The sequence below is a fragment of the Ranitomeya imitator genome, chromosome 2, assembly GCF_032444005.1.
Source record: "Ranitomeya imitator isolate aRanImi1 chromosome 2, aRanImi1.pri, whole genome shotgun sequence".
In the NCBI taxonomy this organism is placed as follows: domain Eukaryota; kingdom Metazoa; phylum Chordata; class Amphibia; order Anura; family Dendrobatidae; genus Ranitomeya; species Ranitomeya imitator.
The window spans coordinates 612,631,647-612,656,714 of NC_091283.1; the positions used below are offsets into that span (position 1 = coordinate 612,631,647).

The window sequence follows — 25,068 nt, forward strand, 5'->3', positions numbered from 1 at the left end:
TGTGCCCGACTCTCCGGGTTTATCTGAGCCGGCGAGTATCCTCAAGGAAGGAGTCATTGTGTCTGCCATCTCCCCTGATTTGCGGCGAGGGTTGCAAAAATTTCAGGCTAATAAACCTGATCGTTGTCCGGCCGAGAAACTGTTCGTCCCTGATAGGTGGACTAGTAAAGTTATCTCTGAACTTCATTGTTCGGTGTTGGCTGGTCATCCAGGAATCTTTGGTACCAGAGAGTTAGTGGCTAGATCCTTCTGGTGGCCATCTCTGTCACGGGATGTACGTACTTTTGTGCAGTCCTGTGGGATTTGTGCTAGGGCTAAGCCCTGCTGTTCACGTGCCAGTGGTTTGCTTTTGCCCTTGCCGGTCCCGAAGAGGCCTTGGACACATATTTCGATGGATTTCATTTCTGACCTTCCCGTTTCTCAAAAGATGTCAGTCATTTGGGTGGTCTGTGATCGCTTTTCTAAAATGGTCCATCTGGTGCCCTTGGTTAAATTGCCTTCCTCCTCTGATTTGGTGCCTTTGTTCTTCCAGCATGTGGTTCGTTTGCATGGCATTCCTGAGAATATTGTTTCTGACAGAGGTTCCCAGTTTGTTTCAAGGTTCTGGCGAGCCTTTTGTGGTAGGATGGGCATTGACCTATCTTTTTCCTCGGCTTTCCATCCTCAGACTAATGGCCAGACCGAACGAACCAATCAGACCTTGGAAACATATCTGAGATGTTTTGTTTCTGCAGACCAGGATGATTGGGTGTCCTTTTTGCCGTTGGCTGAGTTCGCCCTTAATAATCGGGCCAGCTCGGCTACCTTGGTCTCTCCATTTTTCTGCAATTCTGGGTTCCATCCTCGTTTCTCTTCAGGACAGGTTGAGTCTTCGGACTGTCCTGGTGTGGATTCTGTGGTGGACAGGTTGCAGCAGATCTGGACTCAGGTAGTGGACAATTTGACCTTGTCCCAGGAGAAGGCTCAACTTTTCGCTAATCGCAGACGCCGTGTGGGTCCCCGACTTCGTGTTGGGGATCTGGTTTGGTTATCTTCTCGTCATATTCCTATGAAGGTTTCCTCTCCTAAATTTAAACCTCGTTTTATTGGTCCGTATAGGATTTCTGAGATTCTCAATCCTGTGTCCTTTCGTCTGACCCTCCCGGACTCCTTTTCCATACATAATGTATTCCATAGGTCGTTGTTGCGGAGATACGTGGCACCTATGGTTCCATCTGTTGAGCCTCCTGCCCCTGTTTTGGTGGAGGGGGAATTGGAGTATATTGTGGAGAAAATTTTGGATTCTCGTGTCTCTAGACGGAAACTCCAGTATCTGGTTAAATGGAAGGGTTATGCTCAGGAAGATAATTCCTGGGTTTTTGCCTCTGATGTCCATGCTCCAGATCTTGTTCGTGCCTTTCATGTGGCTCATCCTGGTCGGCCTGGGGGCTCTGGTGAGGGTTCGGTGACCCCTCCTCAAGGGGGGGGTACTGTTGTGAATTCTGTGGCTGAATTCACTCCTGTGGTCACAAGTGGTACTGCGGCTTCTGGGCTTCCTCCCTCAGGTGTTCTGGTGAGCTCGTTGGCTGACTTGTTATTTAACTCCACCTGATTCTGTCTTCCTTGCTCCTTGTCAATGTTCCAGTGTTGGATCTGAGCTTTGGATCTCTCCTGTGGCCTGCTGCTCTGCTTAGATAAGTGCTTCTTTGCTTTTGTTGCTATTTTTTCTGTCCAGCTTGTCTATTCGTTTTGCTGGAAGCTCTGGGACGCAAAGGGTGTACCGCCGTGCCGTTAGTTCAGCACGGTGGGTCTTTTTGCCCCCTTTGCGTGGTTTTTGTTTTAGGGTTTTTTGTAGACTGCAAAGTTCTCTTTGCTATCCTCGCTCTATCTAGAATATCGGGCCTCACTTTGCTGAATCTATTTCATCCCTACGTTTTGTCTTTTCATCTTGCTAACAGTCATTATATGTGGGGGGCTGCCTTTTCCTTTGGGGTATTTCTCTGAGGCAAGTCAGGCTTGTATTTCTATCTTCAGGCTAGTCAGTTCCTCAGGCTGTGCCGAGTTGCATAGGTAGTGTCAGGCGCAATCCACAGCTGCCTTTTGTTGTGTTTAGGATAGGTTCAGGTATTGCGGTCTACAGAGATTCCACGTCTCAGAGCTCGTTCTATTGTTTTTGGGTTATTGTCAGATCACTGTATGTGCTCTGATTACTGGCACACTGTGTCACTGGATTGCCTACATAACAGTACAAGGAGCCAAACTAATGATTGTCAATAGAGGGAAAAAAGAAGTTCTGATATCATTTTTTTTTCTCAGCTCTGTGTTCAGTCTTTTTTTTCCCCTAGACATTAGGGTGCTTCAGGACACAGCTGTGGACATGGATATTCAGGCTCTGTGCTCTTCAATGGATAATCTCGTTATAAATGTACAAAAGATTCAAGATACTATTGATCAGAAATCTATGCTAGAACCAAGAATTCCTATTCCTGATTTGTTTTTTGGTGATAGAACTAAGTTTCTGAGCTTCAAAAATAATTGTAAGCTATTTCTGGCCTTGAAACCTCATTCTTCTGGTAATTCAGTTCAACAGGTTTTGATTATTATTTCTTTTTTGCGCGGCGACCCTCAGGACTGGGCATTTTCTCTTGCGCCAGGAGACCCTGCATTGAGTGGTGTCGATGCGTTTTTCCTGGCGCTCGGATTGCTGTACGATGAGCCTAATTCAGTGGATCACGCTGAGAAAAATTTGCTGGCTTTGTGCCAGGGTCAGGATGATATAGAAGTATATTGTCAGAAATTTAAGAAGGGGTCAGTACTCACTCTGTGGAATGAATCTGCGCTGGCAGCTTTGTTCAGAAAGGGTCTCTCTTAGGCTCTTAAGGATGTCATGGTGGGTTTTCCTATGACTGCTGGTTTGAATGAGTCTATGTCTTTGGCCATTCAGATCGGTCGTCGCTTGCGCGAGCGTAAATCTGTGCACCATCTGGCGGTATTGCCTGAGATTAAACCTGAGCCTATGCAGTGCGATAGGACTATGACCAGAGTTGAACGGCAAGAACACAGACGTCTGAATGGGCTGTGTTTCTACTGTGGTGATTCCACTCATGCTATTTCTGATTGTCCTAAGCGCACTAAGCGGTTCGATAGGTCTGCCGTCATTGGTACTGTACAGTCCAAATTCCTTCTGTCCATTACCTTGATATGTTCTTTGTCATCGTATTCTGTCATGGCGTTTGTGGATTCAGGCGCTGCCCTGAATCTGATGGATTTGGATTATGCTAAACGTTGTGGGTTTTTCTTGGAGCCTTTGCGGTGTCCTATTCCGTTGAGAGGAATTGATGCTACACCTTTGGCCAAGAATAAACCTCAGTACTGGGCCCAGCTGACCATGTGCATGGCTCCTGCACATCAGGAGGTTATTCGCTTTCTGGTGCTACATAATCTGCATGATGTGGTCGTGTTGGGGTTGCCATGGCTACAAACCCATAATCCAGTATTGGATTGGAACTCTATGTCGGTATCCAGCTGGGGTTGTCAGGGGGTACATGGTGATGTTCCATTTTTGTCTATTTCGTCATCCACTCCTTCTGAGGTCCCAGAGTTCTTGTCTGATTATCAGGATGTATTTGAAGAGCCCAAGTCCGATGCCCTACCTCCGCATAGGGATTGTGATTGTGCTATCAATTTGATTCCTGGTAGTAAATTCCCTAAAGGTCGTTTATTTAATTTATCCGTGCCTGAACACACCGCTATGCGCAGTTATGTGAAGGAATCCCTGGAGAAGGGACATATTCGCCCATCGTCATCACCACTGGGAGCAGGGTTCTTTTTTGTAGCCAAGAAGGATGGTTCGCTGAGACCGTGTATTGATTACCGCCTTCTTAATAAGATCACTGTTAAATTTCAGTATCCCTTGCCATTGTTATCTGACTTGTTTGCTCGGATTAAGGGGGCTAGTTGGTTCACTAAGATAGATCTTCGTGGTGCGTATAATCTGGTGAGAATCAGGCAAGGAGATGAATGGAAAACGGCATTTAATACGCCCGAGGGTCATTTTGAGTATCTTGTGATGCCGTTCGGACTTGCCAATGCTCCATCTGTTTTTCAGTCTTTTATGCATGACATCTTCCGTGAGTATCTGGATAAATTCCTGATTGTTTACTTAGATGACATTTTGATCTTCTCAGATGATTGGGAGTCTCATGTGAAGCAGGTCAGAATGGTTTTCCAGGTCCTGCGTGCTAATTCTTTGTTTGTGAAGGGATCAAAGTGTCTCTTCGGTGTGCAGAAAGTTTCATTTTTGGGGTTCATCTTTTCCCCTTCTACTATCGAGATGGATCCGGTTAAGGTCCAAGCCATCCAGGATTGGACTCAGCCGACATCTCTGAAAAGTCTGCAAAAGTTCCTGGGCTTTGCTAATTTTTATCGTCGCTTCATCTGTAATTTTTCTAGCATTGCCAAACCATTGACCGATTTGACCAAGAAGGGTGCTGATTTGGTTAATTGGTCTTCTGCTGCCGTGGAAGCTTTTCAGGACTTGAAGCGTCGTTTTTGTTCTGCCCCTGTGTTGTGTCAACCAGATGTTTCTCTTCCGTTCCAGGTCGAGGTTGATGCTTCTGAGATTGGAGCAGGGGCGGTTTTGTCACAGAGAGGTTCTGGTTGCTCAGTGTTGAAACCATATGCTTTCTTTTCCAGGAAGTTTTCTGCTGCTGAGCGTAATTATGATGTGGGCAACCGAGAGTTGCTGGCCATGAAGTGGGCATTCGAGGAGTGGCGTCATTGGCTTGAAGGAGCTAAGCATCGCGTGGTGGAATTGACTGATCATAAGAACCTTACTTATCTCGAGTCTGCCAAGCGCTTGAATCCTAGACAGGCCCGTTGGTCGTTATTTTTTGCTCGCTTCGATTTTGTGATTTCGTACCTTCCGGGCTCTAAAAATGTGAAGGCGGATGCTCTGTCTAGGAGTTTTGTGCCCGACTCTCCGGGTTTATCTGAGCCGGCGAGTATCCTCAAGGAAGGAGTCATTGTGTCTGCCATCTCCCCTGATTTGCGGCGAGGGTTGCAAAAATTTCAGGCTAATAAACCTGATCGTTGTCCGGCCGAGAAACTGTTCGTCCCTGATAGGTGGACTAGTAAAGTTATCTCTGAACTTCATTGTTCGGTGTTGGCTGGTCATCCAGGAATCTTTGGTACCAGAGAGTTAGTGGCTAGATCCTTCTGGTGGCCATCTCTGTCACGGGATGTACGTACTTTTGTGCAGTCCTGTGGGATTTGTGCTAGGGCTAAGCCCTGCTGTTCACGTGCCAGTGGTTTGCTTTTGCCCTTGCCGGTCCCGAAGAGGCCTTGGACACATATTTCGATGGATTTCATTTCTGACCTTCCCGTTTCTCAAAAGATGTCAGTCATTTGGGTGGTCTGTGATCGCTTTTCTAAAATGGTCCATCTGGTGCCCTTGGTTAAATTGCCTTCCTCCTCTGATTTGGTGCCTTTGTTCTTCCAGCATGTGGTTCGTTTGCATGGCATTCCTGAGAATATTGTTTCTGACAGAGGTTCCCAGTTTGTTTCAAGGTTCTGGCGAGCCTTTTGTGGTAGGATGGGCATTGACCTATCTTTTTCCTCGGCTTTCCATCCTCAGACTAATGGCCAGACCGAACGAACCAATCAGACCTTGGAAACATATCTGAGATGTTTTGTTTCTGCAGACCAGGATGATTGGGTGTCCTTTTTGCCGTTGGCTGAGTTCGCCCTTAATAATCGGGCCAGCTCGGCTACCTTGGTCTCTCCATTTTTCTGCAATTCTGGGTTCCATCCTCGTTTCTCTTCAGGACAGGTTGAGTCTTCGGACTGTCCTGGTGTGGATTCTGTGGTGGACAGGTTGCAGCAGATCTGGACTCAGGTAGTGGACAATTTGACCTTGTCCCAGGAGAAGGCTCAACTTTTCGCTAATCGCAGACGCCGTGTGGGTCCCCGACTTCGTGTTGGGGATCTGGTTTGGTTATCTTCTCGTCATATTCCTATGAAGGTTTCCTCTCCTAAATTTAAACCTCGTTTTATTGGTCCGTATAGGATTTCTGAGATTCTCAATCCTGTGTCCTTTCGTCTGACCCTCCCGGACTCCTTTTCCATACATAATGTATTCCATAGGTCGTTGTTGCGGAGATACGTGGCACCTATGGTTCCATCTGTTGAGCCTCCTGCCCCTGTTTTGGTGGAGGGGGAATTGGAGTATATTGTGGAGAAAATTTTGGATTCTCGTGTCTCTAGACGGAAACTCCAGTATCTGGTTAAATGGAAGGGTTATGCTCAGGAAGATAATTCCTGGGTTTTTGCCTCTGATGTCCATGCTCCAGATCTTGTTCGTGCCTTTCATGTGGCTCATCCTGGTCGGCCTGGGGGCTCTGGTGAGGGTTCGGTGACCCCTCCTCAAGGGGGGGGTACTGTTGTGAATTCTGTGGCTGAATTCACTCCTGTGGTCACAAGTGGTACTGCGGCTTCTGGGCTTCCTCCCTCAGGTGTTCTGGTGAGCTCGTTGGCTGACTTGTTATTTAACTCCACCTGATTCTGTCTTCCTTGCTCCTTGTCAATGTTCCAGTGTTGGATCTGAGCTTTGGATCTCTCCTGTGGCCTGCTGCTCTGCTTAGATAAGTGCTTCTTTGCTTTTGTTGCTATTTTTTCTGTCCAGCTTGTCTATTCGTTTTGCTGGAAGCTCTGGGACGCAAAGGGTGTACCGCCGTGCCGTTAGTTCAGCACGGTGGGTCTTTTTGCCCCCTTTGCGTGGTTTTTGTTTTAGGGTTTTTTGTAGACTGCAAAGTTCTCTTTGCTATCCTCGCTCTATCTAGAATATCGGGCCTCACTTTGCTGAATCTATTTCATCCCTACGTTTTGTCTTTTCATCTTGCTAACAGTCATTATATGTGGGGGGCTGCCTTTTCCTTTGGGGTATTTCTCTGAGGCAAGTCAGGCTTGTATTTCTATCTTCAGGCTAGTCAGTTCCTCAGGCTGTGCCGAGTTGCATAGGTAGTGTCAGGCGCAATCCACAGCTGCCTTTTGTTGTGTTTAGGATAGGTTCAGGTATTGCGGTCTACAGAGATTCCACGTCTCAGAGCTCGTTCTATTGTTTTTGGGTTATTGTCAGATCACTGTATGTGCTCTGATTACTGGCACACTGTGTCACTGGATTGCCTACATAACAGTACAAGGAGCCAAACTAATGATTGTCAATAGAGGGAAAAAAGAAGTTCTGATATCATTTTTTTTTCTCAGCTCTGTGTTCAGTCTTTTTTTTCCCCTAGACATTAGGGTGCTTCAGGACACAGCTGTGGACATGGATATTCAGGCTCTGTGCTCTTCAATGGATAATCTCGTTATAAATGTACAAAAGATTCAAGATACTATTGATCAGAAATCTATGCTAGAACCAAGAATTCCTATTCCTGATTTGTTTTTTGGTGATAGAACTAAGTTTCTGAGCTTCAAAAATAATTGTAAGCTATTTCTGGCCTTGAAACCTCATTCTTCTGGTAATTCAGTTCAACAGGTTTTGATTATTATTTCTTTTTTGCGCGGCGACCCTCAGGACTGGGCATTTTCTCTTGCGCCAGGAGACCCTGCATTGAGTGGTGTCGATGCGTTTTTCCTGGCGCTCGGATTGCTGTACGATGAGCCTAATTCAGTGGATCACGCTGAGAAAAATTTGCTGGCTTTGTGCCAGGGTCAGGATGATATAGAAGTATATTGTCAGAAATTTAAGAAGGGGTCAGTACTCACTCTGTGGAATGAATCTGCGCTGGCAGCTTTGTTCAGAAAGGGTCTCTCTTAGGCTCTTAAGGATGTCATGGTGGGTTTTCCTATGACTGCTGGTTTGAATGAGTCTATGTCTTTGGCCATTCAGATCGGTCGTCGCTTGCGCGAGCGTAAATCTGTGCACCATCTGGCGGTATTGCCTGAGATTAAACCTGAGCCTATGCAGTGCGATAGGACTATGACCAGAGTTGAACGGCAAGAACACAGACGTCTGAATGGGCTGTGTTTCTACTGTGGTGATTCCACTCATGCTATTTCTGATTGTCCTAAGCGCACTAAGCGGTTCGATAGGTCTGCCGTCATTGGTACTGTACAGTCCAAATTCCTTCTGTCCATTACCTTGATATGTTCTTTGTCATCGTATTCTGTCATGGCGTTTGTGGATTCAGGCGCTGCCCTGAATCTGATGGATTTGGATTATGCTAAACGTTGTGGGTTTTTCTTGGAGCCTTTGCGGTGTCCTATTCCGTTGAGAGGAATTGATGCTACACCTTTGGCCAAGAATAAACCTCAGTACTGGGCCCAGCTGACCATGTGCATGGCTCCTGCACATCAGGAGGTTATTCGCTTTCTGGTGCTACATAATCTGCATGATGTGGTCGTGTTGGGGTTGCCATGGCTACAAACCCATAATCCAGTATTGGATTGGAACTCTATGTCGGTATCCAGCTGGGGTTGTCAGGGGGTACATGGTGATGTTCCATTTTTGTCTATTTCGTCATCCACTCCTTCTGAGGTCCCAGAGTTCTTGTCTGATTATCAGGATGTATTTGAAGAGCCCAAGTCCGATGCCCTACCTCCGCATAGGGATTGTGATTGTGCTATCAATTTGATTCCTGGTAGTAAATTCCCTAAAGGTCGTTTATTTAATTTATCCGTGCCTGAACACACCGCTATGCGCAGTTATGTGAAGGAATCCCTGGAGAAGGGACATATTCGCCCATCGTCATCACCACTGGGAGCAGGGTTCTTTTTTGTAGCCAAGAAGGATGGTTCGCTGAGACCGTGTATTGATTACCGCCTTCTTAATAAGATCACTGTTAAATTTCAGTATCCCTTGCCATTGTTATCTGACTTGTTTGCTCGGATTAAGGGGGCTAGTTGGTTCACTAAGATAGATCTTCGTGGTGCGTATAATCTGGTGAGAATCAGGCAAGGAGATGAATGGAAAACGGCATTTAATACGCCCGAGGGTCATTTTGAGTATCTTGTGATGCCGTTCGGACTTGCCAATGCTCCATCTGTTTTTCAGTCTTTTATGCATGACATCTTCCGTGAGTATCTGGATAAATTCCTGATTGTTTACTTAGATGACATTTTGATCTTCTCAGATGATTGGGAGTCTCATGTGAAGCAGGTCAGAATGGTTTTCCAGGTCCTGCGTGCTAATTCTTTGTTTGTGAAGGGATCAAAGTGTCTCTTCGGTGTGCAGAAAGTTTCATTTTTGGGGTTCATCTTTTCCCCTTCTACTATCGAGATGGATCCGGTTAAGGTCCAAGCCATCCAGGATTGGACTCAGCCGACATCTCTGAAAAGTCTGCAAAAGTTCCTGGGCTTTGCTAATTTTTATCGTCGCTTCATCTGTAATTTTTCTAGCATTGCCAAACCATTGACCGATTTGACCAAGAAGGGTGCTGATTTGGTTAATTGGTCTTCTGCTGCCGTGGAAGCTTTTCAGGACTTGAAGCGTCGTTTTTGTTCTGCCCCTGTGTTGTGTCAACCAGATGTTTCTCTTCCGTTCCAGGTCGAGGTTGATGCTTCTGAGATTGGAGCAGGGGCGGTTTTGTCACAGAGAGGTTCTGGTTGCTCAGTGTTGAAACCATATGCTTTCTTTTCCAGGAAGTTTTCTGCTGCTGAGCGTAATTATGATGTGGGCAACCGAGAGTTGCTGGCCATGAAGTGGGCATTCGAGGAGTGGCGTCATTGGCTTGAAGGAGCTAAGCATCGCGTGGTGGAATTGACTGATCATAAGAACCTTACTTATCTCGAGTCTGCCAAGCGCTTGAATCCTAGACAGGCCCGTTGGTCGTTATTTTTTGCTCGCTTCGATTTTGTGATTTCGTACCTTCCGGGCTCTAAAAATGTGAAGGCGGATGCTCTGTCTAGGAGTTTTGTGCCCGACTCTCCGGGTTTATCTGAGCCGGCGAGTATCCTCAAGGAAGGAGTCATTGTGTCTGCCATCTCCCCTGATTTGCGGCGAGGGTTGCAAAAATTTCAGGCTAATAAACCTGATCGTTGTCCGGCCGAGAAACTGTTCGTCCCTGATAGGTGGACTAGTAAAGTTATCTCTGAACTTCATTGTTCGGTGTTGGCTGGTCATCCAGGAATCTTTGGTACCAGAGAGTTAGTGGCTAGATCCTTCTGGTGGCCATCTCTGTCACGGGATGTACGTACTTTTGTGCAGTCCTGTGGGATTTGTGCTAGGGCTAAGCCCTGCTGTTCACGTGCCAGTGGTTTGCTTTTGCCCTTGCCGGTCCCGAAGAGGCCTTGGACACATATTTCGATGGATTTCATTTCTGACCTTCCCGTTTCTCAAAAGATGTCAGTCATTTGGGTGGTCTGTGATCGCTTTTCTAAAATGGTCCATCTGGTGCCCTTGGTTAAATTGCCTTCCTCCTCTGATTTGGTGCCTTTGTTCTTCCAGCATGTGGTTCGTTTGCATGGCATTCCTGAGAATATTGTTTCTGACAGAGGTTCCCAGTTTGTTTCAAGGTTCTGGCGAGCCTTTTGTGGTAGGATGGGCATTGACCTATCTTTTTCCTCGGCTTTCCATCCTCAGACTAATGGCCAGACCGAACGAACCAATCAGACCTTGGAAACATATCTGAGATGTTTTGTTTCTGCAGACCAGGATGATTGGGTGTCCTTTTTGCCGTTGGCTGAGTTCGCCCTTAATAATCGGGCCAGCTCGGCTACCTTGGTCTCTCCATTTTTCTGCAATTCTGGGTTCCATCCTCGTTTCTCTTCAGGACAGGTTGAGTCTTCGGACTGTCCTGGTGTGGATTCTGTGGTGGACAGGTTGCAGCAGATCTGGACTCAGGTAGTGGACAATTTGACCTTGTCCCAGGAGAAGGCTCAACTTTTCGCTAATCGCAGACGCCGTGTGGGTCCCCGACTTCGTGTTGGGGATCTGGTTTGGTTATCTTCTCGTCATATTCCTATGAAGGTTTCCTCTCCTAAATTTAAACCTCGTTTTATTGGTCCGTATAGGATTTCTGAGATTCTCAATCCTGTGTCCTTTCGTCTGACCCTCCCGGACTCCTTTTCCATACATAATGTATTCCATAGGTCGTTGTTGCGGAGATACGTGGCACCTATGGTTCCATCTGTTGAGCCTCCTGCCCCTGTTTTGGTGGAGGGGGAATTGGAGTATATTGTGGAGAAAATTTTGGATTCTCGTGTCTCTAGACGGAAACTCCAGTATCTGGTTAAATGGAAGGGTTATGCTCAGGAAGATAATTCCTGGGTTTTTGCCTCTGATGTCCATGCTCCAGATCTTGTTCGTGCCTTTCTTGTGGCTCATCCTGGTCGGCCTGGGGGCTCTGGTGAGGGTTCGGTGACCCCTCCTCAAGGGGGGGGTACTGTTGTGAATTCTGTGGCTGAATTCACTCCTGTGGTCACAAGTGGTACTGCGGCTTCTGGGCTTCCTCCCTCAGGTGTTCTGGTGAGCTCGTTGGCTGACTTGTTATTTAACTCCACCTGATTCTGTCTTCCTTGCTCCTTGTCAATGTTCCAGTGTTGGATCTGAGCTTTGGATCTCTCCTGTGGCCTGCTGCTCTGCTTAGATAAGTGCTTCTTTGCTTTTGTTGCTATTTTTTCTGTCCAGCTTGTCTATTCGTTTTGCTGGAAGCTCTGGGACGCAAAGGGTGTACCGCCGTGCCGTTAGTTCAGCACGGTGGGTCTTTTTGCCCCCTTTCCTCGCTCTATCTAGAATATCGGGCCTCACTTTGCTGAATCTATTTCATCCCTACGTTTTGTCTTTTCATCTTGCTAACAGTCATTATATGTGGGGGGCTGCCTTTTCCTTTGGGGTATTTCTCTGAGGCAAGTCAGGCTTGTATTTCTATCTTCAGGCTAGTCAGTTCCTCAGGCTGTGCCGAGTTGCATAGGTAGTGTCAGGCGCAATCCACAGCTGCCTTTAGTTGTGTTTAGGATAGGTTCAGGTATTGCGGTCTACAGAGATTCCACGTCTCAGAGCTCGTTCTGTTGTTTTTGGGTTATTGTCAGATCACTGTATGTGCTCTGATTACTGGCACACTGTGTCACTGGATTGCCTACATAACAGTTATGGTCAGGAAGATAATTCCTGGGTTTTTGCCTCTGATGTTCATGCTGTCGATCTTGTTCGTGCCTTTCATTTGGCTCATCCTGATCGGCATGGGGGCTCTGGTGAGGGTTCGGTGACCCCTCCTCAAGGGGGGGGTACTGTTGTGAATTCTGTTGTCGAACTCCCTCCTGTGGTCGTGAATGGTACTTCGGCGAGTTCTGTCTATGGGCTCCCTCTGATGGCTGTGAGTGAAGCTGCTGCTTCTGAGGTTCCTTACACAGGTGACGTGGTTTATCCTTTGGTTGGCTGTTCTATTTAACTCCTCTCAGATCGTTACTCCATGCCAGCTGTCAATGTTTTTGCATTGGTTCAGTTCGCTCCTGGATCTCTCTGGTGACCTGCCTTCTCCTGCAGAAGCTAAGTTCCTGATAGTCATTATTTGTTCACTGTTTTCTTGTCCAGCTAGTTTTCATGATTTTGTCTTGCTTGCTGGAAGCTCTGGGATGCAGAGTGGCCACTCCGCACCGTGAGTCGGTGCGGAGGTCTTTTTTGCACACTCTGCGTGGTCTTTTGTAGGTTTTTGTGCTGATCGCAAAGTTACCTTTCCTATCCTCTGTCTATTTAGTAAGTCTGGCCTCCTTTTGCTGAAACCTGTTTCATTTCTGTGTTTGTGGCTTTCATCTTTACTCACAGTCAATATATGTGGGGGGCTTCCTTTACCTTTGGGGAATTTCTCTGAGGCAAGGTAGGCTATATTTTCTATCTCTAGGGCTAGATAGTTCTTAGGCTGTGACGAGGCGCCTAGGTCTGGTCAGGAGCGCTCCACGGCTATTTCTAGTGTGTGTGATAGGATTAGGGCTTGCGGTCAGCAGAGCTCCCACATCCCAGAGCTCGTCCTGTATGAGGTTTAACTATCAGGTCATTCCGGGTGCTCCTAACCACCAGGTCATAACAGCCCAGGTTGCTCTTATAGGCCCTCTCTCTCTCTTCCTGAAAGGTAACTGTCTTTGTCCCTGTACTTTAGCCCCTCACACTCTAGGCTAGTCCCAAACATTAACCCTAACTGTCTTTACTGTTGGGCAGAACATCATACTATCTCTAATCATACGTCACAATACACATTACAACAATACGCGTGTCTTCAAGGGGAACGTGGGTAATATGTCCTCTCCTTACAAAGCCATCAGCAAAAAGGGCTATAAAACCCCTTTAAAGAAAATGGGTCACAAATGCTCTTATACATGTCCAACTAATGGTAAGCTAAGAAGTATACCCACGGGATGCCCTCCTGTAGGCAATATATATGTTATGCTGACTCTCATTTACAAGGTCTCTGTAGAATTTTTGGAATCTGATTCCTCATTACCAGCAAAGCGACCTAATGGGATCCGATTCAGCATTGGAGCAGCTTTCTGAGGGTCACTCCAGTTAGCGCGTCCCCTGTCAGTCATTATCACGGTGGGGTTCACACAGTTTACCCGGATCTGCAAAACAAGAAATGTTGCAAATTGTTTGACAAGAACAAACTCTGCTTTCCTCACCCTGCCCAAGTTGAGTCTTTGCTGCTTCTTCTGGTGCAGTGTTTCTCAACTCCGGTCCTCAAGACCCCACAACAGGTCAAGTTTTCAGGATTTCCTTAGTATTGCACAGGTGATAATTCCATCACCTGCTCAAGCATTAATTCCATCGCTTATGCAATACTTAGGAAATCCTGAAAACATGACCTTGTTGTGGGGTCTTGAGGACTGGAGTTGAGAAACACTGTTCTGGTGTCTGTTATTGTCTGCAATGTTGCAGCCAATCAGTGAGTGCAGCAGCTCTGCCCATGCAGATGGCACAAGCCGCTCAGCTCGCTGATTGGCGGCAGCACTGGATGTCAGTACTGTAAATAATAATATACACCAGGAGCAGTGGCAGAAATACTGTGTTGGACCTGTGGAGGGTGAGATGAGAAAATGGATGGATTTTCTGAAAACACCTTCATAACACTATTAACCTGGAGATTAACCCCATACCGGTAGGCTAATAGTGTTATTGGAGCTGTCACGTTACCGTACTTTTAAAAAGAGTCTAACAGCACAGAGTGACTGTTCAAACCAAGTACAGGCGCCCAGTGCATCATGGCCAAACATTTAAAGGTAATCTGTCAGCAGGATTTACTATTTAATCTGAGAGCAGCATGACGTAGGGGCAGACACACTGATTCCAGTGACGCGTCACTTGCTGTACTTCCAATACAATCAGCATTTTATCAACAAAAGATTATCATTACAAGACTACTTGGCATATGCAGGGTAGTCCAACTCCTCCTCCATCACTGATTAGCATCTTTCTTTCACTATACGATGTGAGATTACCTAGCAAAAAATTGCTGTCAGATTCCACCAGCTCCACCCCACCCCCTCTTCTTTGATTCACCGCTCTGGCTTCACAGGGCAGGGAAAGGTGGAAATAGATGGAAAATGAGCAGGCGGGAAGGTGCATGTAAATGATTGGCCCTGCCATGATGCACTGAGCACCAGTACTTGGTCTGAACAGTAATTCTGGGCTGACGGAGTCCCTTTAAGTGGTTAAAAGGATAGAATTCTGAAGGTTCCTATTTTATTATTCAATACAAAGTGTCAGGCGCCACAATAAATACATTTTGCATTTCCAGTGTTTGGCACAGAGGATTTCCAGGCAGATTATTAAAACAGTAATGCCTAAGTGACATGAAGAATCTTTCTAATTTACCTGCCGATAAAATTCCGTTCCTCAGCCATTACATGTGGTAATGTGACCTCTAGCAGTCGCAGAGTACAAAAATGTCCGGTCTTTTCTTTGAATGGAACCTAACCTGTCCGTAAAGAACAGCCATGGGGGAACGCTGCCTGTAAACCACAGCAAGGTGGGGATGTGTACAGGCAAGAGGAGCAGAAGTCAGGGAGGCTTTTCAGGCTTTTTAGGCCCCTAAGACTAGTGCTGGGTAGATCGGCTCTTTTTGGTTTTCGGGATCATTTGACTCCAGTTACCAAACAGAGCTGGCTCTTATGGATCCCAAACAGATCCCTATTGAGCTAACCACAGGTGAATACATATTTAAGATCACCACAACCAAAACCTTACACACCCGGGGGGTTTCGGTGACTGACCGCCTTCATTTTATCCCCAGTGAGAGCCATTCAGAGACTATGGCCGGGGTCACACTAGACCGTAATACGGACGAGTGCAATGCGATAAAAAAACGCACAGCACTCGTCCCAATGTTAATCTATGGGGCAGCTCCCATCATCCGATATTTTCTCGGCCATATTCTTGATCCGAGTTAAATCGCAGCATGCTGCGATTGTCCGCGTATCTCGGCCGAGAATCGCCAATGAAAGTCTATGGGGGTGAGAAAAAATAGCACAGCACACGGACCATCAGTGTGACTTGAGAGAAATTCTCAGGCATTGGGCAGGTGACAGGAAAGGCTCAGCCATTATTTGCTCATTTTGCAAGTGTGTGAGAAAATCTCGCCATACGGATGCCATACGGATGTCACACGGATGTCATACGGATCATTTGTTGCGAGAAAATCTCATCCTCGCACTGCACACGGATCATTGTTTTGGTAACATTTGTGCGATTCTCGTCCGTGAAAAACGGACCTTTTTTTATACGTTGTGTGTGTGTCCCTGGCCTAGAAGTGGATTTCACTGGGCTACCGGCTCCCATCATTGACAGGAACAGCTGTTGACAACCTATCCAGAGAAGATTAGTAAAGCTATTAACTAGTTTACAGAGGGGATGGTGCTGGGTCTTCAAAGGTATGGATTATATTATAATACTAGCTGAAGAGCCCGGCGTTGCCTGGGCATAGTAAATATCTGTGGTTAGTTATAGCACCTCACTTGTCTTATTTTCCCATCACGCCTCTCATTTTCCCAATCACATCTTTCATTTTCCCCCTCACACCTCTCATTTTCTCCCTCACTCGTCTCATTCCCCCCTAACACTTGTCACTTCAACCTCACATCTGTCATTTTCTGATCACTCCACTATTTTTCCTCACTCCTCTCATTTTGCACTCACACCTTTTCATTTTCACCTCACACCTCTCATTTTAACCTCATCACCTCAGTATATACATGTTTGTCATCTCCCTTATATATAGTATACATCTGTATTTCATCTCCTGTATATAGTATATACCTGTATGTCATCTCCCCTGTATATAGTATATACCTGCTGTGTGTCATCTCCCCTATATATAGTATATACCTGAATGTCATCTCCTTCTATATATAGTATATACCTGTATGTCATCTCCTCCTGTATATAGTATATACCTGTGTGTCATCTCCCCTGTATATAGTATATATCTGTGTGTCATCTCCTCCTTTATATAGTATATACCTGCATGTCATCTTCTATATATAGCATATACCTGTATGTCATCTCCTCCTCTATATAGTATATACCTGTAGGTCATCTGCTCCTGTATATAGTATATAACTGTGTGTCATCTCCTCCTGTATATAGTATATACCTGTATGTCATCTCCTCCTGTATATATATGTACTTGTATGTCATCTCCTCCTCTATATAGTATATACCTGTGTGTCATCTCCTCCTGTATATAGTATATACCTGTATGTCATCTCCTCCTGTATATATATGTACCTGTATGTCATCTCCTCCTCTATATAGTATATACCTGTGTGTCATCTCTCCTGTATATAGTATATATCTGTGTGTCATCTCCCCTGTATATAGTATATACCTGTGTGTCATCTCCTCCTGTATTAGACCTTGTTCACACATTATTTGCTCAGTATTTTTACCTCAGTATTTGTAAGCTAAATTGGCAGCCTGATAAATCCCCAGCCAACAGGAAGCCCTCCCCCTGGCAGTATATATTAGCTCACACATACACATAATAGACAGTTCATGTGACTGACAGCTGCCGTATTTCCTATATGGTACATTTGTTGTAGTTTGTCTGCTTATTAATCAGATTTTTATTTTTGAAGGATAATACCAGACTTGTGTGTGTTTTAGGGCGAGTTTCGTTTGTCAAGTTGTGTGTGTTGAGTTGCGTGTGGCGACATGCATGTAGCGACTTTTGTGAGATGAGTTTTGTGTGGCAACATGCGTGTAGCAACTTTTTGTGTGTCGAGTTGCATGTGACAGGTTAGTGTAGCAAGTTGTGTGCAGCAAGTTTTGCGCGTGGCGAGTTTTATGTGTGGTGCCTTTTGAGTATGTGCAAGTTTTGTGTGAGGCAACTTTTGCATGTGTTGCAACTTTTGTGCATGTGGCAATTTTTCCGCGTGTGCAAGTTTTGCGTGTGGCGAGTTTTCCATGAGGTCAGTTTTGAACTTGTGGCGAGTTTTGCAAGAGCCTAGTTTTTGCATGTGGCGAGTTCTGCGCGTGGCGAGTTTTGAGCGGCGACTTTTGTGTTTCGACTTTTATGTGGCGAGGTTGGTGTATTTGTGGTGAAATGTGTGCTGAGGGTAATATGTGTTCAAGCACGTGGTAGTGTGTGGCGCATTTTGTATGTGTGTTCATATCCCCGTGTGTGGTGAGTATCCCATGTCGGGGCCCCACCTTAGCAACTGTACGGTATATACTCTTTGGCGCCATCGCTCTCATTCTTTAAGTCCCCCTTGTTCACATCTGGCAGCTGTCAATTTGCCTCCTACACTTTTCCTTTAATTTTTTCCCATTATGTAGATAGGGGCAAAATTGTTTGGTGAATTGGAAAGCGCGGGGTTAAAATTTCACCTCACAACATAGCCTATGACGCTCTTGGGGTCCAGACGTGTGACTGTGCAAAGTTTTGTGGCTGTAGCTGCGACGCCTCCATCACTTTTCCTTTCACTTTTTCCCCATTATGTAGATAGGGGCAAAATTGTTTGGTGAATTGGAAAGCACGGGGTTAAAATTTCACCTCACAACATAGCCTATGACGCTCTCAGGGTCCAGACGTGTGACTGTGCAAAATTTTGTGGCTGTAGCTGCGACGCCTCCAACACTTTTCCTTTCACTTTTTCCCCCATTATGTAGATAGGGGCAAAATTGTTTGGTGAATTGGAACACGCGGGGTTAAAATTTCACCTCACAACATAGCCTATGACGCTCTTGGGGTCCAGACGTGTGACTGTGCAAAGTTTTGTGGCTGTAGCTGCGACGCCTCCATCACTTTTCCTTTCACTTTTTCCCCATTATGTAGATAGGGGCAAAATTGTTTGGTGAATTGGAAAGCACGGGGTTAAAATTTCACCTCACAACATAGCCTATGACGCTCTCGGGGTCCAGACGTGTGACTGTGCAAAATTTTGTGGCTGTAGCTGCGACGGTGCAGATGCCAATCCCGGACATACACACATACACACACACACACACACACACACATTCAGCTTTATATATTAGACAAGATGGCAGCCCGATTCTAAAGAATCGGGAGTCTAGAATCCATATATACTTTATTTATTCAAATGTAAGAATAATACAATTAATAAATAATAGTAAGAAAGAACAAAAATAATAGGCAGTATATGGAGAAAACACCAAACAAAAGTTCAAAATTGGTGTGAAAATGTCACTGAACCACTTCACAACTAAATATATATAGTTTTGGTAAATGGTATTATCATTTTTTTGACGAAATTCGGCAGGAGCTTGAAGAGCAACGTCACTGGGCCCGCCTCCACGCAGTAGAAACTTGCTGTGAGGTAAAAATTCAAAAATCACACCAAAATGGCGGGCGGAGTGTGTCACAGTACGGCACGTTTCTGATTGGTCGCTCGCAGCAGGCGGCAACCAATCAGACACTGGACACTGTTGACGTCACTTATCTCCGGACATTAGCTCCGGACATTAGCTCCGGACATTAGCTCCGGACAAAGCCACGGAAGTTGGCACAAATTGCAGGAAGTAGTATTCTAGGCAATTATATATTAGATAATCTACATGATCTGACTCATTGGTCCCCTACAGCACACTGAGCATGTGTGGAGCCAGTGTCAAGGAACATTACTGCCTACAGCACTGTCTCAGGATAGCACCAACTAGGGGAAGCACGATGACAGAATAACCGTGTAGACAGTTACTTATCCGTCTTGAGACTGTATAGTAGTCTCAGGATGGTGATTTTAAAGTGGAGCGGCCACGGAGGGTGAGTGTGTGTGAGGTGGATACAGCTCTGACAGAGAACCCAACATGCACTGCCTCCTGGGAAATGTAGTCTAGAGACACAGAGAGAGAGCAAGCCAGAAAATAATAGTGACGGGGATTTTTTTCATTCCAAGAAAAGCCAGATCATTATTTTTCATGTTTTTTTTGTGCCCACTTTAAGCAGTCAGTGGTTGAAAAACATCCATCGTGGGTGACAATACGGAATCTCCTATGGAAACCTGAGATCACTTGTAATCATGCAAAGGTCTGGAGGGATATAACAATAATATGCATATGTCATGTGTCATCACATTAGTTCAATACTACAAATTAATAGTCACCTTTTTTGGTCCCAGTTCAAGAGCCATCACCTTAGTTAACATGTCCAGAGCTCCTTTAGTGGCACCTGAGGACTCACAACGCGAAACGTTATTTCCCAAAGCTTCATTTCCAATTGAAAGTCTATGATATTGCTGCATCTAGCTTATTCTGAGGATCTGTGGGGGCTGGACAGTGAGACCCTCACAGGTTAGACATTGATGACATTTCTGGTGATATACCATCACATTTTATGGAGAGTAACGTCTATAAATATTAAAGGAACATGACTTAAAAGGACTGCCAGGTTTAAGTAAAGACGTCTACAGGATCCCCTGGTAGAGATGAGCCAATATTGTAATCTTTGTAGTGCTCAAGGGCCATGCTCCTATGACTGGTATGAGGATGCCCCTGCTTCGGACTTGTTTGAGATACAGGAATGTATATAGATGAACCATCTCAGGGCTTCTTATTGGCCAAGAGGGCTTAAAGAGTGGGTGCAGATTTATCACTTCTAAAAAATAGGGAATCATCGAAGGGCTTTGATGTTTCAGAAAACCCCTGTCCTCTGCCGCTGCTCCTGGGTCTGTTATTTTCTGCAGTGCTCACGTTGTGTCGACAGCACTGCAGCCAATCAGTGAGGTCAACAGATCTGAGCGGCTTGTGCCATCAACTTGGGCAGAGCTGCTGAGCTCAGTAATTGGCTGCAGCGCTGTTGACATGAGGTGAGCGCTGCAGACAATAACAGAGACTGGGAGCAGGCGGTCTGTGAGTTTTTACATTGTGTTCCAAATTATTATGCAAATAATATTTCCTCATATTTTCTCTAAATTACCTATCTGAATTGCAGTCATTGTTATTTTCCAGTCATCTACTATTCTAGTATAATTGCAATGTTTTGGAACAAACTGCCTATGAAAACAGTATCTTTAAAAAAAAAAATAAACACTCAAAATGCATGTTCCAAATTATTATGCACAGCAGAGTTTTCAACCTTTTTTATTTAATTTTGAATAAAAAAATGGTCAATTGTGAAGTTATAAGCATTATCAGCTTATTACAAAATGAAATCAAACAGTTTTCAAGTGAAAACTTTATTCTTGGTGATGGTTACATTTGTACATAGGACCCCTTGTTCGAAAGAAGCTTCTGAACTCTCTCGTCCATTGAATTTGTCAGTTTTTGGATGGTTTCTGCTTCAATTGTTTTGCATGTGGACAGAATACCCTCCCAGAGCTGTTGCTTAGATGTGAACTGCCTCCCGCCATCATAGACACTCCTTTTGATGATGCTCCAGAGGTTCTCAATGGTGTTGGGGTCAGGGGAAGATGGTGACAACCCCATAAGTTTGTCCAGTTTTATGCCCATAGCAGCCAGAGATGCAGATGTGTTTTTTGCAGCATGAGACGGTGCATTATCATGCATGAAAATGATCTTGCTGCGGAAAGCACGGTTCTTCCTCTTGAACCATGGCAGGAAGTGTTGTTTTAGAAACTCAACATAGATTATGGAGTTCATCTTTACCCCTTCAGGGATCATAAAGGGGCTGACAATCTCTCTCCTCATGATTCTAGCCCAAAACATTACTCCACCTCCTCCTTGTTGGCGCCTTAGCCGTGTTTTCATGGGGTGTCCATAAACCAGCCATCCTGCAGTCCATCCATCTGGACCATCGAGCGTTGCACGGCACTCATCGGTGAACAAAACAGTTTGGAAGTCAGTCTTCATGTATCGTTTGGCCCACTGGAGCCGTTTCTGCTTGTGTGCAGTGGATAGAGGTGGTCGACAGGATGGCTTACGCACAGCTGCAAACCTCTGAAGGACCCTGCATCTTGTTGTTCTGGGGACGTTGGAGGCACCAGCAGCTTCAAAAACTTGTCTGCTGCTATGACAAGGCATTTTTGCAGCTGCTCTTTTAACCTTACGCAATTGCCTGTTGGAAAGAGTCCTCAATTTTTCCTTATCAGCACGCACAAGTGTGTGTGTGCTGGGAATCAGCTACATACTTCTTGATTGTGCGATGATCACGATGAAGTGTCTTGGCAATGTTGATTGTAGTCATGCCTTGACCTAAATACTCCACAATTTGTTGCTTCTCAGCAGCCGACACGTCCTTTTTCTTTCCCATTTTGGCAAAAAATGTAGGCTGCTTAATAATGTGGAACATCCTTTTTAAGTAGTCTTGCCTTTATTTGGACACACCGGCCAAACTAATTTGCAAAGGTATCTGCAATTGCTTTCAATTATATAAAGAGCCCTGACACACAACCCCATCAATGAGTTTAAATGACAAACAAAAAAATTCTAACCTTATCACTCCTAAACTCTTTGTGCATAATAATTTGGAACACAGTGTAGTTGCACCCATCAGACTGTGATAGTGTCGAGCGTCTTGAATTCTGTTTTTTTATCTACCTACATAATGGCTCCTATTAGCCGTTCCTTTAGACGTCAATGGTGACTACTCGGTACATTGGGCTGGCGATCGGGGACAGGATTTCAGCAGTAAGAGTATTACACAATTTATCCATTACAGGAGCATGTAATACCCTTCTATACCTAGAGGGCGGTGCTATACTTACAATAGACGGAGTGGTTCTGTAAGGCCACTTGTGATGCTTGACTAGACACATTGACAATAGCGCCCCCCATGCCACGCTTAATCATCTGACGGGCAACAGTCTGGTGGGACATAGAGGGGGCATTTAGGATAGAGATGTGATCTGCTGTCTACTGTGCTACACTGATTCCACGCCTCACCTGTGATACCAAGATGGCAGCTCTCACATTCACGTCAAAGCTCCTAGAAAATAAGAGTGTAGACGGGAGATAAATCCACATGGAGTCATTGTCTATAAGTGGGGATATACAGAGTACCCCAAATACCTGTCAATTGCTTCTGGGGTAATTTCCAGAAAGGGCTGCAGCAAAGCAACCCCTGCATTATTCACCAGCAGGTCCACCGCTTGTAGACTAGTCAGGGCAGCCTCTGTCGCTGACCAGTTAGGTCCATGCACACGGTCTCCACTCCTGGGCACTATGAGAAAAACACCTATAGATAGAGGTCCTGATTCCTAGAGCAGCTTTTGCTCATCTCGAATGTGCAGTACCTGGCCGCAGCCACTAGCAGTAGATGGAGCAGTTCCGTAACTGAGCAGTTCCATCCGCTGCCGGCACCTAGAACAGCAGACCGGTGAGGGGAACGGGTGTCGCTCACGCACTGATCAGACACTGCTGACCTATCCTAAGGATAGCCATCAATGTTAAAGTAGTCTCCAAAGCCAAGTACAACCTACTCAAATGGATGGCATCAGAGCCGATGATGCACGTGCACATTATACCGTATGGACATGGTTTTTGGCAGATTGCCCTCAAAACGAAAAGAAGACTTGCCCGAGTATGATCCCTTGTCAATGAAGGGTGCGTGAAGTGAACGGACATCTGTGTTGCACGAGTGTGCTGTTTGTTAAAAACATGTAGGTGAGAATTCAGATGTGTCCCCTCATAAAATGTGTAAAGATGGACTAAATTGCATACGGGAGTGCAAAATACACTAAGGCCGGAGTCACACTGCCGTATAAGACGGCCGAGCGCTATGCGATAAAACATCCTATAGCCCTCGGCCCAGGGCAGCTCACATACGCCATTATTTTCTCATGCCGCTTCGGCAGCATGCTGCAATTGTCAGAGAAAAATGCGTGCGGATTTTATGTAGAAAATCTCCGATTTTGCTCAGGAAATATCCGCATAAAATCCTGACGTGTGCACATAGCCTTACACTGTTGGCCAGATTTGGCCGCGGGACTTAGTTTGACATCTATGCTCTGGGGGGGCAGTATAATATAGTGATTTCTATCCAGGTCCTCTAGAAGGCTGTTTAATGCAGTGATTACCTCTCAGGCCCTCTAGAGGGCAGTATAATATAGTGATTACCTCCCTGGCCCTCTAGAGGGCAGTATAATATAGTGATTACCTCCCTGGCCCTCTAGAGGGCAGTATAATATAGTAATTACCTCCCACACCCTCTTGAGGGCAGTATAATGTAGTGATTACATCCCTGGCCCTCTAGAAGGTAGCATAACATAGTGATTACCTCCCACACCCTCTAGGGAGCAGTATAATATAGTGATTACCCTCCAAAACCTCTAGACGGCACCGTAATATAGCGATTACCTCCCAGGTTCTCTAGAGGGCAGTATATTATAATAATTACCTCTCAAAACCTTTAGAGGGCTGTATAATACAGTGATTACCGCCCTGGCCCTCTAGAGGGCAGTATATTATGATTACCTCCCAAAACCTGTAGAGGGCAGTATAATACAGAGATTACCGCTCCGGCCCTCTAGAGGGCAGTATAATATAGTGATTACCTCACTGGTCAGGCTCTCCAGGTCTTCCAAGCTTCTGCTCAGGGCGATCACTTCTGCTCCTGCAGCCCTCAGCGCTTTCACTGCGGCCCGTCCAATCCCTGCAGGGAGAAGCCGCAGTCATTCTCTGCAGTGACGGCACTGTCAGCGCATTCCGCCCCTGTACTCACCCTTTCCCGCGCCGGTGACCAGGGCTCGGTGTCCTGTGAAGCTGATGTCCATACTGGTGGGAATGAGGAGGCGGCGGGCGCCGAGGACAACCGGATTCAAGTTAGTCTGCAGTTAGCTATTAGATATTAGTTAGTTATTAAATTTTCATCTATGGCAGTTAGCTATTAGTTATTAGTTAGCTATTCGATTTTCCATGCATGGTGAATTATACATAGAGTGGATATTGTTTGGGTAAAATTTTGATCAGCACTTTGAGATGTTTATTTTGACTACTTGTGGTCGTGGGTTATTCACATAAATCGCTTATGTCGCACATAATCAAACGCACTCAATCGTACATAAGTTTAATTTGAAAAGAGGTACCCTGGACCACTAGTACTCAAAATGAACATATCAATGTCCTGAATAATATTTGCCAAAAAAATATCAACTCTATGTGTAGTTCAGAAGTTATTCACGTAAATCGCTAATTTTTGTATGTTAACGGAAACTTGGAAGAGTTTCACCAGTAACTTGCTAGGACAATCATCAAAATGTACTTCATGGCCAGAATGTTGTCAACTACATCCAGTAAGACATTAAGGGTATGTTCACACGTTCCTGATTTCCATCCTTTTTTTTCAGGACTGAAACCGCAGCTCTTGGCAGAAAACGCAGGTCCTTTTTTTGGTGCTTTTTTGATGCGTTTTTTGATGCGTTTTTTTTATGCAGTTTTCTAGCCAGAGTCTGTGTTTTCTAGGAAGTTTTTTAGGGTTAAAATGGCTGAAAATACCCTAACCCTACCCCTACCCCTAACCCTACCCCTAACCCTAACCCTACCCCTAAACCCTACCCCTAACCCTAACCCTATTCTAACCTTCGTGGAAAAAAAAAAAAATTCTTTATTTTTTTATTGTCCCTACCTATGGGGGTGACAAAGGGGGGGGGGGTCATTTACTATTTTTTTTTATTATTTTGATCACTGAGATAGGTTATATCTCAGTGATCAAAATGCACTTTGGAACGAATCTGCCGGCCGGCAGATTC

At 45.4% G+C, this 25,068-nt stretch overlaps 1 pseudogene; it reads right to left on the bottom strand.

Moving 5' to 3' along the window:
• LOC138665199 (L-xylulose reductase-like) overlaps positions 1-24,124 on the bottom strand; it is a 43,501-nt pseudogene extending 19,377 nt beyond the window's left edge.
• Positions 24,125-25,068: the final 944 nt, after the last annotated feature.